The 9,824-nt window shown below is 49.7% G+C and overlaps 1 long non-coding RNA gene across 1 annotated transcript; it reads left to right on the top strand.

Annotated features, from left to right (window-relative positions):
- The first annotated feature begins 1,345 nt into the window (after nt 1-1,345).
- On the top strand, nt 1,346-8,943 carry LOC123388716. The gene is made up of 3 exons (XR_006603235.1): nt 1,346-1,588; nt 7,574-7,725; nt 8,867-8,943. It is a non-coding gene; the product is annotated as an uncharacterized LOC123388716 (long non-coding RNA).
- The last annotated feature ends 881 nt before the right edge of the window (nt 8,944-9,824 follow it).

Below are 9,824 nucleotides of genomic sequence, written 5' to 3'. Positions count from 1 at the left end.
ATGTTTGCAACAAAAATGCAGGATAGAGGAAGAGGAACAGAGGCCAGAGCAGGGCCCCGAGGGGACAAGAGCAGCAGTGAGCACAGGGAGACACAGAGCCGGCAGAGAGTCTGCGGGCCCAGGGCTGGGCGCCCCTGGAAGAGAGTGGTAGGCGGCGGGTGCAGGTAGGGTCCGGAGACAGTGAGTGGAAGCTTCTTTCATGCCTCTAAAAGGCCTGAGCCTGGAGAAGCCAGAGCCTGGGGTCCACAGGCTGGTCCTTGAGGCCCATAGGCTCACCAGGCCTCTCCACCTCCCTGTGCCCTGGGGTATTGATGACCTCAACCCAAGTCCTTGTCTCACAATTTCTCACGACCCACAGAGAACGAAGCAGCAAACCCTGTCTCTGTTACCACAGATGCCCCCACTCTGGCCATCCCCAGACCCTCCGCCGCCACCGGCCAGAACCCCGCTGGCCCTGCTGCTCTCCTGGGGGCTGGACACCATGGCTCCACACCATGCCCCGGGGCGGGGCTGGACCTTTGCATGTCTAAGGGACATCATGTCACTCTGGCCCAAAGCCATCTGATCCTCCCTAGACAAATTAGCAGCTCTGATGTCCCTCCCTACCACTGCTCTACTCTCCAGCCAACTGTTCCTGAAACCCTCCCGCTGCTGGGGCCTCCGGCCTCTCCCGAGTGTCCCTCAGCCTGGAACCATCTGCTTCATAGATGTACCTGGCCCCCGCATCTGGTCTCTGCTCAATGTCACCCCACCCCACCTTCCCTGACCGCCCCCTAAAGCGCACCCCCACATCTCCCTCTTTCTCTCCCCTTATCCTGATTTGTTTTCCTTCATAGCAATGATAACTTCCCATTATGGTTTTTTCTATTTTTCTGATGTAATCTATGTGCAGTGAGACCCACTCCTTTTAACCTAAAGTTCTCTGAGTATTGGCAAAAGCAGGCAATCCTATGGTCACAGGCAAGATGCAGAGTGTCTCCGTCATGTCCCCGAATTCGCTCACGCCCCCTTGGAGTCAAGCCTTCCCCACATCTTCCCTAGCACCCACCGATCTGTTTTCTGTCCTCATAGATTGGCCTTTTCCAGACTGTCACATAAATGGAATCACTAGCATGTGGCTTCTTTCGCTTAGAGTGATGTATGTGGGATCCGTTCATGGTGTTGAATATCATAGCTCCATCCCTTTGATCTCGGCCTAACATTCTATTGTGTGCATAGACCACGGTTCGTTTATCCATTCCTGCTTGAGACCATTTGGGTGGTTTTTAGTTTGGGGTGAATGTGATTGATTACAGCTGCTCTATTCACTTGTGATCAAGTTTTTGTATACACGTAAGTTCTCATTTGGGGGCTAAAACCTAGGAGCCGGGTTGCTGAGTCACATGGTGTATGCATGTTTAACTTCGTAAGAATCTGGCAAAGCCTTCTCCAGAGGGGTCAGACCATTTTAGATGCCCACCAACAATGCACAAGGGGCGTGTTGGTTTGTGAGACGGAATCTGCAAACAGCGGCCAGACGGAGACGACGGAGAGCCCCAACCCACACCCCCTTGGCCACAGCCTGGCCCCAGTGGTCCAGACCTGATCGGTGAGTACAGTTCCCTCTAGTGCTGCCCCCCTTCTAACTCAGGACCCCCTGAGAAAGCCAGATATGCTCCCCTAACCAATCACATGAGATGCCCCGCTTCTGGTTAGCTGCCTGCAGCTCCTCAGAGCCAGCAGCCTCCGGGCGGGGCCCACGGGAAGCCTTCCGCCTCGTCCACTCTAAAGCTGTCCCACCCTGCCTGCCTTCGCCTCTCTGCCAAACCAGGACCCCTTGCCGTAGGGAGCTCCAAGTACGCAGCCTCCATGGGTGGGCTTCCTGTTCTTTTCCAGGTTTGTGTGAGCCCTTGGCCCACTTCCTTCTGGTCAGGCAGAATCTACAGCTCAGGGAGTTGCCAGGCAGTGGGGTCTGGAGATCTGGACTGTTCCCTGGTCTCTGCAGGGGAAGGAGGACCCCAACATCCTCCTCTCCAGACTACCCGCCTTCTGGTCCCCTGCTCCCTGGCCCCATCTGAGCCACTTCTGTCCCCGACAGGGAGAGGGTCAGGGGATTGGGGCCAGCTTGGGGGGTGGCAGGGAAAGCTTTGCAGTTCTTCTCAAGATCTTGTTTGTTGTGAAAGAGCACGGAGCCAGTGGGGAGAAGAACCTACAGGAAAAGACTCTTTCTGAGACAGCCAGAATCTTCTCTACTTCTAGAAACTGCCTCATAAGTAGGGAGGGCAGTTAGACTAAATATCATACTGTCCCAAATGCTGCCAATTTGGGAATCTCCTCCAGCTGTGCCTTCCCCCTGGGAAGAGAGATTTGGAAACCCTTGGGCTGAAGCGGCTCCGAGCGCACGTCAGCTCCAGGGCTTTCCAAAGGCCCTTCTGGAAGTCAGGTTTCAGAATTTGGACCTGTAGTAGCAAAAAAGCGGGTGCCCCACATCTGGATGAAGTGGGGATTTGGCCCTGGTCTCCCCAGAGCCCGAGCCCCAGGATACCTGCTGGGGGACCCCGGAGCCCTAGAGGTGTCCGCTCTAAAGCAAACAATAGAAACAAACAACAGAATACAACTTTCGGTGTCTGTCTCCCTTTGTGAGGGATTTTGTTTTGTCACTGCGATATCAAGGTTTATTTTCTTAAAAAAAAAGTCTGACTGTGGCTTCATCAGCAGTTGTTAAAAAAATACCTCCATTTCACCCCAGACTAAGTATCTAATGATCTGCAAACAAAGATTTGAAGATGCTACTTAACAGGGCTCTGATCCTTTTGTAATATGATCTGTTTCACCCTCTCTGTTCAAAACCCAGCAAATGAGTTAAGCAGGTGCAGCCGGGAGAGAGGGAGAGTCCACACTCCCCCTGAGGTTTGTCCCAGGAGATAACTCAGCTCGAAGAGATCTGAGTGGCAAGCAGATGTAGGCTGTCTGTGAACAACAAGGCTTTCGTGGGTGTGAGCTCTCTCCTGTCCTGCAGGGGATGATACAGCAAATCCTCCCAGTGCCCCCAACACAATCATAGGGCAACTCACAGGCTCTGGGCTTCCTTGGGCAGCCCTGGATGGTTATTCCAGACACACAGGTTGAAATTGCAAAAGAACTGGACAGAATCACAAAGCTTGAAACAACTTCACCCATTGCCTAAGACTTTTTCATCGTGTTTTTGGCGGAAAGAGTTTTGTATACGGCTTGTTTCATTTCTACTTGGTTAATTTGCTATTTCATTAACTTATCTGGCAACTCTCCATGTAGGGTATACTCCATCAAAGTTTATTTCTGGAGGAGAAATAAAGACAGTTAAGTTACTGGCAATGAATGAATGAATGAATGAGCGAACAAAAGAATGATTTGACGGACACCGAGTTCTTGGCATGTGCAGGTGTTAGGTCAGGGGTCTTCACATTTGCTCTTCTTATCTGTCTAGCAAAGACTTCTTGTGAAGCGGCCTTACAGACCAGGAAACAGGGGCTTGCTCAGGATCACCGAGGGGCCAGGATGGAGTATGATCTCAGCTACGAGGGCACCCGGGGCCAGTGAGGTCCTGGACATGGAGGACTAGAGAGCTCATCACGATGGGCAGTGTGGGCTGTTCTCCCCTCGTGCAGCCCTGGGGGGAAGGAGCTCTTGCCCAGCTGGCTGCTGAGCCACAGACGGAGCCCTGCAGACGGAGGCGAGAGGCACTTGCTGAGGAAGGGATCCCTTGCTTTCCTTCCCTCTGAAGTTTTCCCCTAGAGCTTCACCGATGATATTCTGAGCCCTGACATCTTCCATCTCCTGCATCGGTAATGAACGGCCTCACAGGCCTCTGCTGCTTCTGCACTGCGTTTCCCTGACCCAGCACTTTTTCTTCGGTGCATTATTTTCCCCTAGATTTTCAAATTCCCCATGGACAATAATCAGACAGCGAGCTCCCCACACTTGGCAAGTTTTTGAGTTTTAATAAAAAATCATGTTTATTCCTGTAAAGACTTTTTTTTTTTCCTTTCCCTGCGAATTCTCCTAACAAATGCAGTTTTTGCTCGACTCAGGCTTTATCTTGAGTTTGGTTTCTTAAAGCGGACTCTGTCCCCAGGTTCTTTCTGCTCTCCGGAGCCTGGAGCCTGCTCTGTGTCTCCAGGTTTGACAGCCCCTGACCTGGGGGAAGATGTGCATTATCCCCCTTCTGGTTTTCAGTCTTTGTGTGTCCAGAGGGATTTAGAACATCTGCGGTAAATGGGAAGAGAAAGAAGAAAAGCGCCACCCCCCCACAACCTGCACAATCGCTGCCGGGGGCCCAGGCATTCTCCTTACAAGGCATTTGAACGTCAAGTGTAGTTTATAGGACAAATGAGGGCACTGTGTGTTGCATTCAGCAGCTGTGGAGGCACAGGCCATCTGCAGTGTCTAGAGCCCCCAGTTCTGTCCCAGGGTTCCCTGGGCAAGGGGGCACCCCCACTGCTGCCACCACATTCAGGGGAGATGAAGTTCACAGAGGAGCGGTACCCCCTGCCCCCAGCCCTTCCCCCGCCCCAGCCACGGCAGGTCGCCGGAGGCGGTGTCCTCTTTCTCTCCCTCACCGTCAGTGAAGTAGGGGGAAAAGGGACAATAAAAAGGCAGCAAGCAGGGGGTAAGGATGCTGGAATGCCCACCGGTGCCTGAGGACTCACTAGGTGCGGGGTCTGGGGCACAGACGGGGACTGTGGATGCCACTTCCAGAATGGCCCCGAATCCCATTGTCGTAATGGCGAGCTGGAGTAAGAAATAGGTATCGGAAACCCTGGAATGGGACGTACTGGGTCAGACCGGGTTAGGAGCCCGGCAGCGCTGGAGTCATCCCCCAGCTGAAATTCCATTTCCGCTCTCACTAGCCTGTGACCATAGGGATGTTTCTTAACCTCTCTGAGCCTCAGTTTCCCCCTTTGTACAAAGGAGACAGTGCCTACTGTTCAGGTCTGTCCCAACGAATACATGAAAAACGCATGTTGCTGGTTTCTGCAGAGACAGGTAAATGACAGCCCCCTGCCTGTGCTGCCTGCTACTACGTCTTCTCACTACTCCTCATTGCCAGGCAAGCGGGTCATAAGTTACTGGGTGAGCACAGGGACAGCAACCAAGGACCCCAGCTCCGGGCTGAGCCGGCTCTGTATCCTTGGACAAATTATTAATCTCTCAAGGCTCCATTGGCTCATCTACCATGGGGGTTGCCCGTAATGTTTACATCACAGGACAGCAGCAAAGATAATAAGAGGGGATGCCATGAGTGTTCCCCAAATGTTGGCTCTCAAGATGGCTCTTTAATGACTATTACGAAGTATCAGTCCTAAAGCAGGCTCAGAACTATAAAGGTGAGTGGACGTGAACCTTGATGTTTCCCTGCACACACACAGTGGGCAAAGAGAGGGCCCTCTTTCCTGGAGTTGGGGAGGTTGAAGACTTCCAAAAAGGACTGAAATGACTGTCCCAACCTCTGTCCCCAAGGTTTCAAAGGTCAGTTTTACACAGTGGTTGGACCCAGAGTTGGGGCTGGTATGGAATTGACAGGGCACAGGTGTCTGTTTATACTGAACATGAAAAAGAACTTTTTAAAATGAAATTCCATCTTTTCGATAAAGTAATATATTCACATCATTTAAAAATCAAAAGGAAAACTTAAGTCCACACAAAAACCTGCACACACACATCTACAGCAGCTTTATTCATAATTGCCAAAACTTAGAAGCAATAACGGTGTCTGTTAGTGGGTGAATGGACAAAGACACTGTGGTCCATCCAGACAATAGATTATTCGTCGGCACTAAAAAGAAATGAGCTCTCAAGCCATGAAAAGACATGAATGGGTCTTAAATGCATACTATTAGCTGAAAAAAGTCAACCTGAAAAAGCTAAATAGTATGTGATTGCAACTGTGAGACATTCTGGAAAAGGCTGCACTGTAGCCTTTAGACTGTAAAAGGATCAATGGTTGCTGGGGTTGGAGTGGAGAGGGATGAATGCGCAGAGCACAGAAGGCTTTTGGGGCATTGAAACTACTCTGATTGATACTCTGATGGTGGACACATATTATAACATTGGTCCAGACCCAAACACCTGTAGGATGAACCCTGAGTTAAACGATGGTCTCTGAGTGATGGTGATGTGTCTGTGTAGGTTCATGGACTGTAACACGTTCCACGCTGGTTGGGGATGTTGGTGGGGAGGCCAAGGGTCTCCTAAATGGAAAATCTCGATACCTTCCTCTCAATTCCCTGTGAACTTAACAAAAGTCTTTTTTTTTTTTTAAATCAAAAACATTCAACCAAGGACACAGAGACAAATTTTGCTCACACCCATTCTCGTCTATCACATCTCACCTGCCACATCCACATGCACTTTTATTAATTAGTTGAGAATTCATGCATTCTTTCTTCATCCACATCTGATCAAATGCAAATATGTTCTTTTTTTTACTCAAAATGTAGCATACCTTATACACTGTTGCATACAATGTAGGGTTTGCTTTTTCTTCTTAAAACGTATCCTGGAGATGTCTCCGTGTCAGTGCAAGTTCTTGATTTTATGCTAGTGTGTGGTGGAACCACTGTGTGAATGGACCTTTGCTTAGTTATTCCCTACTGATGTACTCTTCAGCCATTTCCAGCCTTTCAAGACTACAAACAAGCTTCCTTGACTCGGCTTGACTGTATCTATGCGAATTTGGGTATGTGTGAGAGTAAAGGAAGGATACCAACCCAGAAGTGGGACTGTTGAATCATACATTTGCAATTTTGGTAGATGTTACCAGATTGGTCTACACAGGGATGGTATCATTTTGCACTCCCACTAAAAAATGCCCATTTGGCTACAGGTTTCCCACTCTTCTCAAGGTTTTGTGTTTTCACTGGTCTCCCAGGGAATCCATGGTATCTCTAGCATGATTTTAATTTCTCTCTCTTTCATGCCTGAGGTTGAGTGTCTTTTCATTGGCATAAAGCTCATTTGTATTTCTTTTTCTAGAACTGTCTGGTAATGTATTTTGCCCATTTTCCAATTAAGTGGTTGTTCTTTCTCTTCTAGAAGTTGCTGCTATATTAAAACAATACACCCTCTCTCGCCAGAGCAGGAGGGAGGAGAGCCGCCCATCAGCAGAGGCGTTGGCAGGAATGCAGTAGGGCCAAGGGCTGGACGGGCAGGTGCTCCTGGTAATAAGAGCCTTGTTAATACCACTGCCCATGTGTCAAGGCTAAGCTCAGATCTGACCTCTGCCAAGAAGCTTTCCCCAGTCTGCCCAGTTGGAATTCTCCCTGCCTATGAGTCTGCCTTATGTTGTTGAGTGTTCATAGGCTGGAAAGAGTGTTGGTGGGGAGAGGGAGCCTTGAAATCTACACACCCGCCTCCTTCCTTAGTCATGTCCCTCCCGAGTCTGGGCTTCAGTGTACACATCCGGATGATGGGAGAATTAGACAAGATTATTGTCTGGCAGATTCACTTGGGAGGCTTTTAATGCTTTACCGGCCTGGTCCCTACCTCAGACTTGAGAGGCTCAGAAGGAGGAGTAGCCTGTGTATTCTGAAGATTTTATTTATTTATTTGACAGAGAGTGAGAGTGCAGAAGGGGGAATGACCGGGAGAGACAGCGGGAGAAGCAAACTCCTTGCTGAGCAGGAAGCCTGCTGTGGGGCTCAATCCCAGGACCCTGGGATCATGACCTGAGCCGAAGGCAAACGCTTAACCGACTGAGCCACCCAGGTACCCTGTGTCTTTTGATGTGTGTCCTTTGGTTGAGATGAATTGGTGAAAATGATGACCATTAGGGTCCCTCTGCCTCCAGATGTTTGGTCAGGGCAGGTCTCTGGTTTGAGCCCGTAACACTCCAGTCCGTGCCTCTTCCCAAAGGTGCCCGTATTCCTCATCGACACATAGTAGGCACTCAGGAAACGTCAGTGGAATCCAAAAAATGAAGTGTCTTCTTAAGTCTCATTTTCTTATTCCTGCTGCTTATGAAAATATATTGGTGGGAGAGAACAATTCTGTAACCTCTAAACTGTGTGGATTTCATCCATTTATAACACAAAGTTAATCTAACCCAAGTTAATCACCCTGAAGCTATTAGCCATTTGGAATCTCTCTCCAATGGGATGAGAGGTCATGTATTTGCAACCTGTGGGGTTTATGAATAATTGTTTCCTCTTCCCTGCTGAGCTTGTGTTTTCTTGATGAAAAATCCATGATTTTTTTTTTTTTTCCTCCCACCTGATCTGAGACCACTCTTCACATCTGGGGACATTTCGGAACTAGCTTTAATAACGCTGGCTTCTCTGACCTTTACATCTCTGCTGTCATACTTGTGCCCCTCGTAGAAAAATCCAGTGGAAAAATCCAGAGTGTGTGTCCAGCAAATGGCCTCCAGGGGAGCCTGGCCTGCGGGCTCACTGACTGCGTTTTCTCGTGCTTTCACATTTTAAATGCTCCTAAACAAACAGCCAGCACTGCTGGTCATTAGGGGAGCCGGGGACACAGAACCAGTGAGCCAGCCCAATTACTGGGGCACGTCCAGCAGGCTTTCCGCTGCGGGTCCGGGCCCGCAGCACTTCAAGTGTAATCGGTGCTCTGGCAGCCTGAGAATTTGTTTCAGGCTTAATTAGCCTGAGGCTGCTACAAGGACCCCAGCTTTGTCCCCTAAAGCAATGCACGGGGCCCTGCAGTCATGGAGGGGGTGAACAGCTTTAGCAAGGCCCCTTGAGGGATGAATAAAGCCTCCATGCTTGCCGAACCGGAGGCAAGTGGCAGGTACCGCCTGCTCCCCACACAGGTCACCTCGGGCTTGCTGGGGACGGTGGCAGGCGGTGTACCTGAAATGACAAAGAGCACATTTCTTTTTAATTTTCAGCTCCAGCCCGATGCTTTCCCATGTGACGTGTTCCTCCCATAAATCAGCCCGGAGAATAAAGAATGTGTACAAACAAACCTATCTTACCAGTCAGCTTTTATTCGCGCTGCTTTCTAGCAAAATACAGAGCTGCGTTTTCCCCACCCCAGGTCCCAGGAGTGGGTGTAAGGAGCGCTGGAGGGGAAAACAGATGCCAGGCTGGAACCCAGGCTCTGCCCTGGTGCACCGCGTGACTTCTAGCCTTAGTTTACCCATGGGGGGAAATGGGACTAATACTACCTATCCTATCCATCTCACTGGTCATTATACACATGGAGTGGAACCAATCTGGGCAAGGTGCAAAGTCATCCAAATGCATAGCGCTATTAATTTTGCTCTTTGAACTGGGGGTTTTCTTTCCTTGAGATCTCCTGTGGTGCACTGTTTTTCATCTGTCACGAAAATTTCATCAGAGCTGGTGTCTCTGGAAGCAGAAGTGAAGCCCACCTTGCTCATCTGTCACTATTTGTCGCATCTCCTGAAGATGATCTCTCTGCAGATCATGTGCCAATTTGTTAGGGGCAGCTATCCATCAAGGTGGAACCTTGATCATCCATCTTTAGACTGGAAGGTGCTGTCAACACAAAGCAGACACTTCCCCAAGGGGTAAGGAAAGACAAAAACAGCTCCTCTGAGAGGCAGCCACGGTGTGCTGTGACTCGTAGTGCATGTATTTGGGGAAGAAATTCCAGGGAGCAGAGGTGTGTTTGACACTACACACCCCTCCCCCCAACACCCAACCCGGTTCCGTGTATCTCTTGTCCAAATCTTAGCCCCCAAGAAGGAAGGTGTGATCTCAGGAGACTCTGGTCTTCTCTCCAGATACCTTAAATGTCAACATTATAATTGCTATTCAGCTCACAAAATTGGTGGAGAGCCCAGGTGAGGCTTTTGTGACCACTCAGACTTGAAGGAATTA

Source organism: Mustela putorius, unplaced genomic scaffold (assembly GCF_011764305.1).
Source record: "Mustela putorius furo isolate JIRA1106 unplaced genomic scaffold, ASM1176430v1.1 tig00003909_pilon_pilon_pilon, whole genome shotgun sequence".
Taxonomy (NCBI): Eukaryota; Metazoa; Chordata; class Mammalia; order Carnivora; family Mustelidae; genus Mustela; species Mustela putorius.
This window is presented reverse-complemented; position numbering and strand designations above follow the sequence as displayed.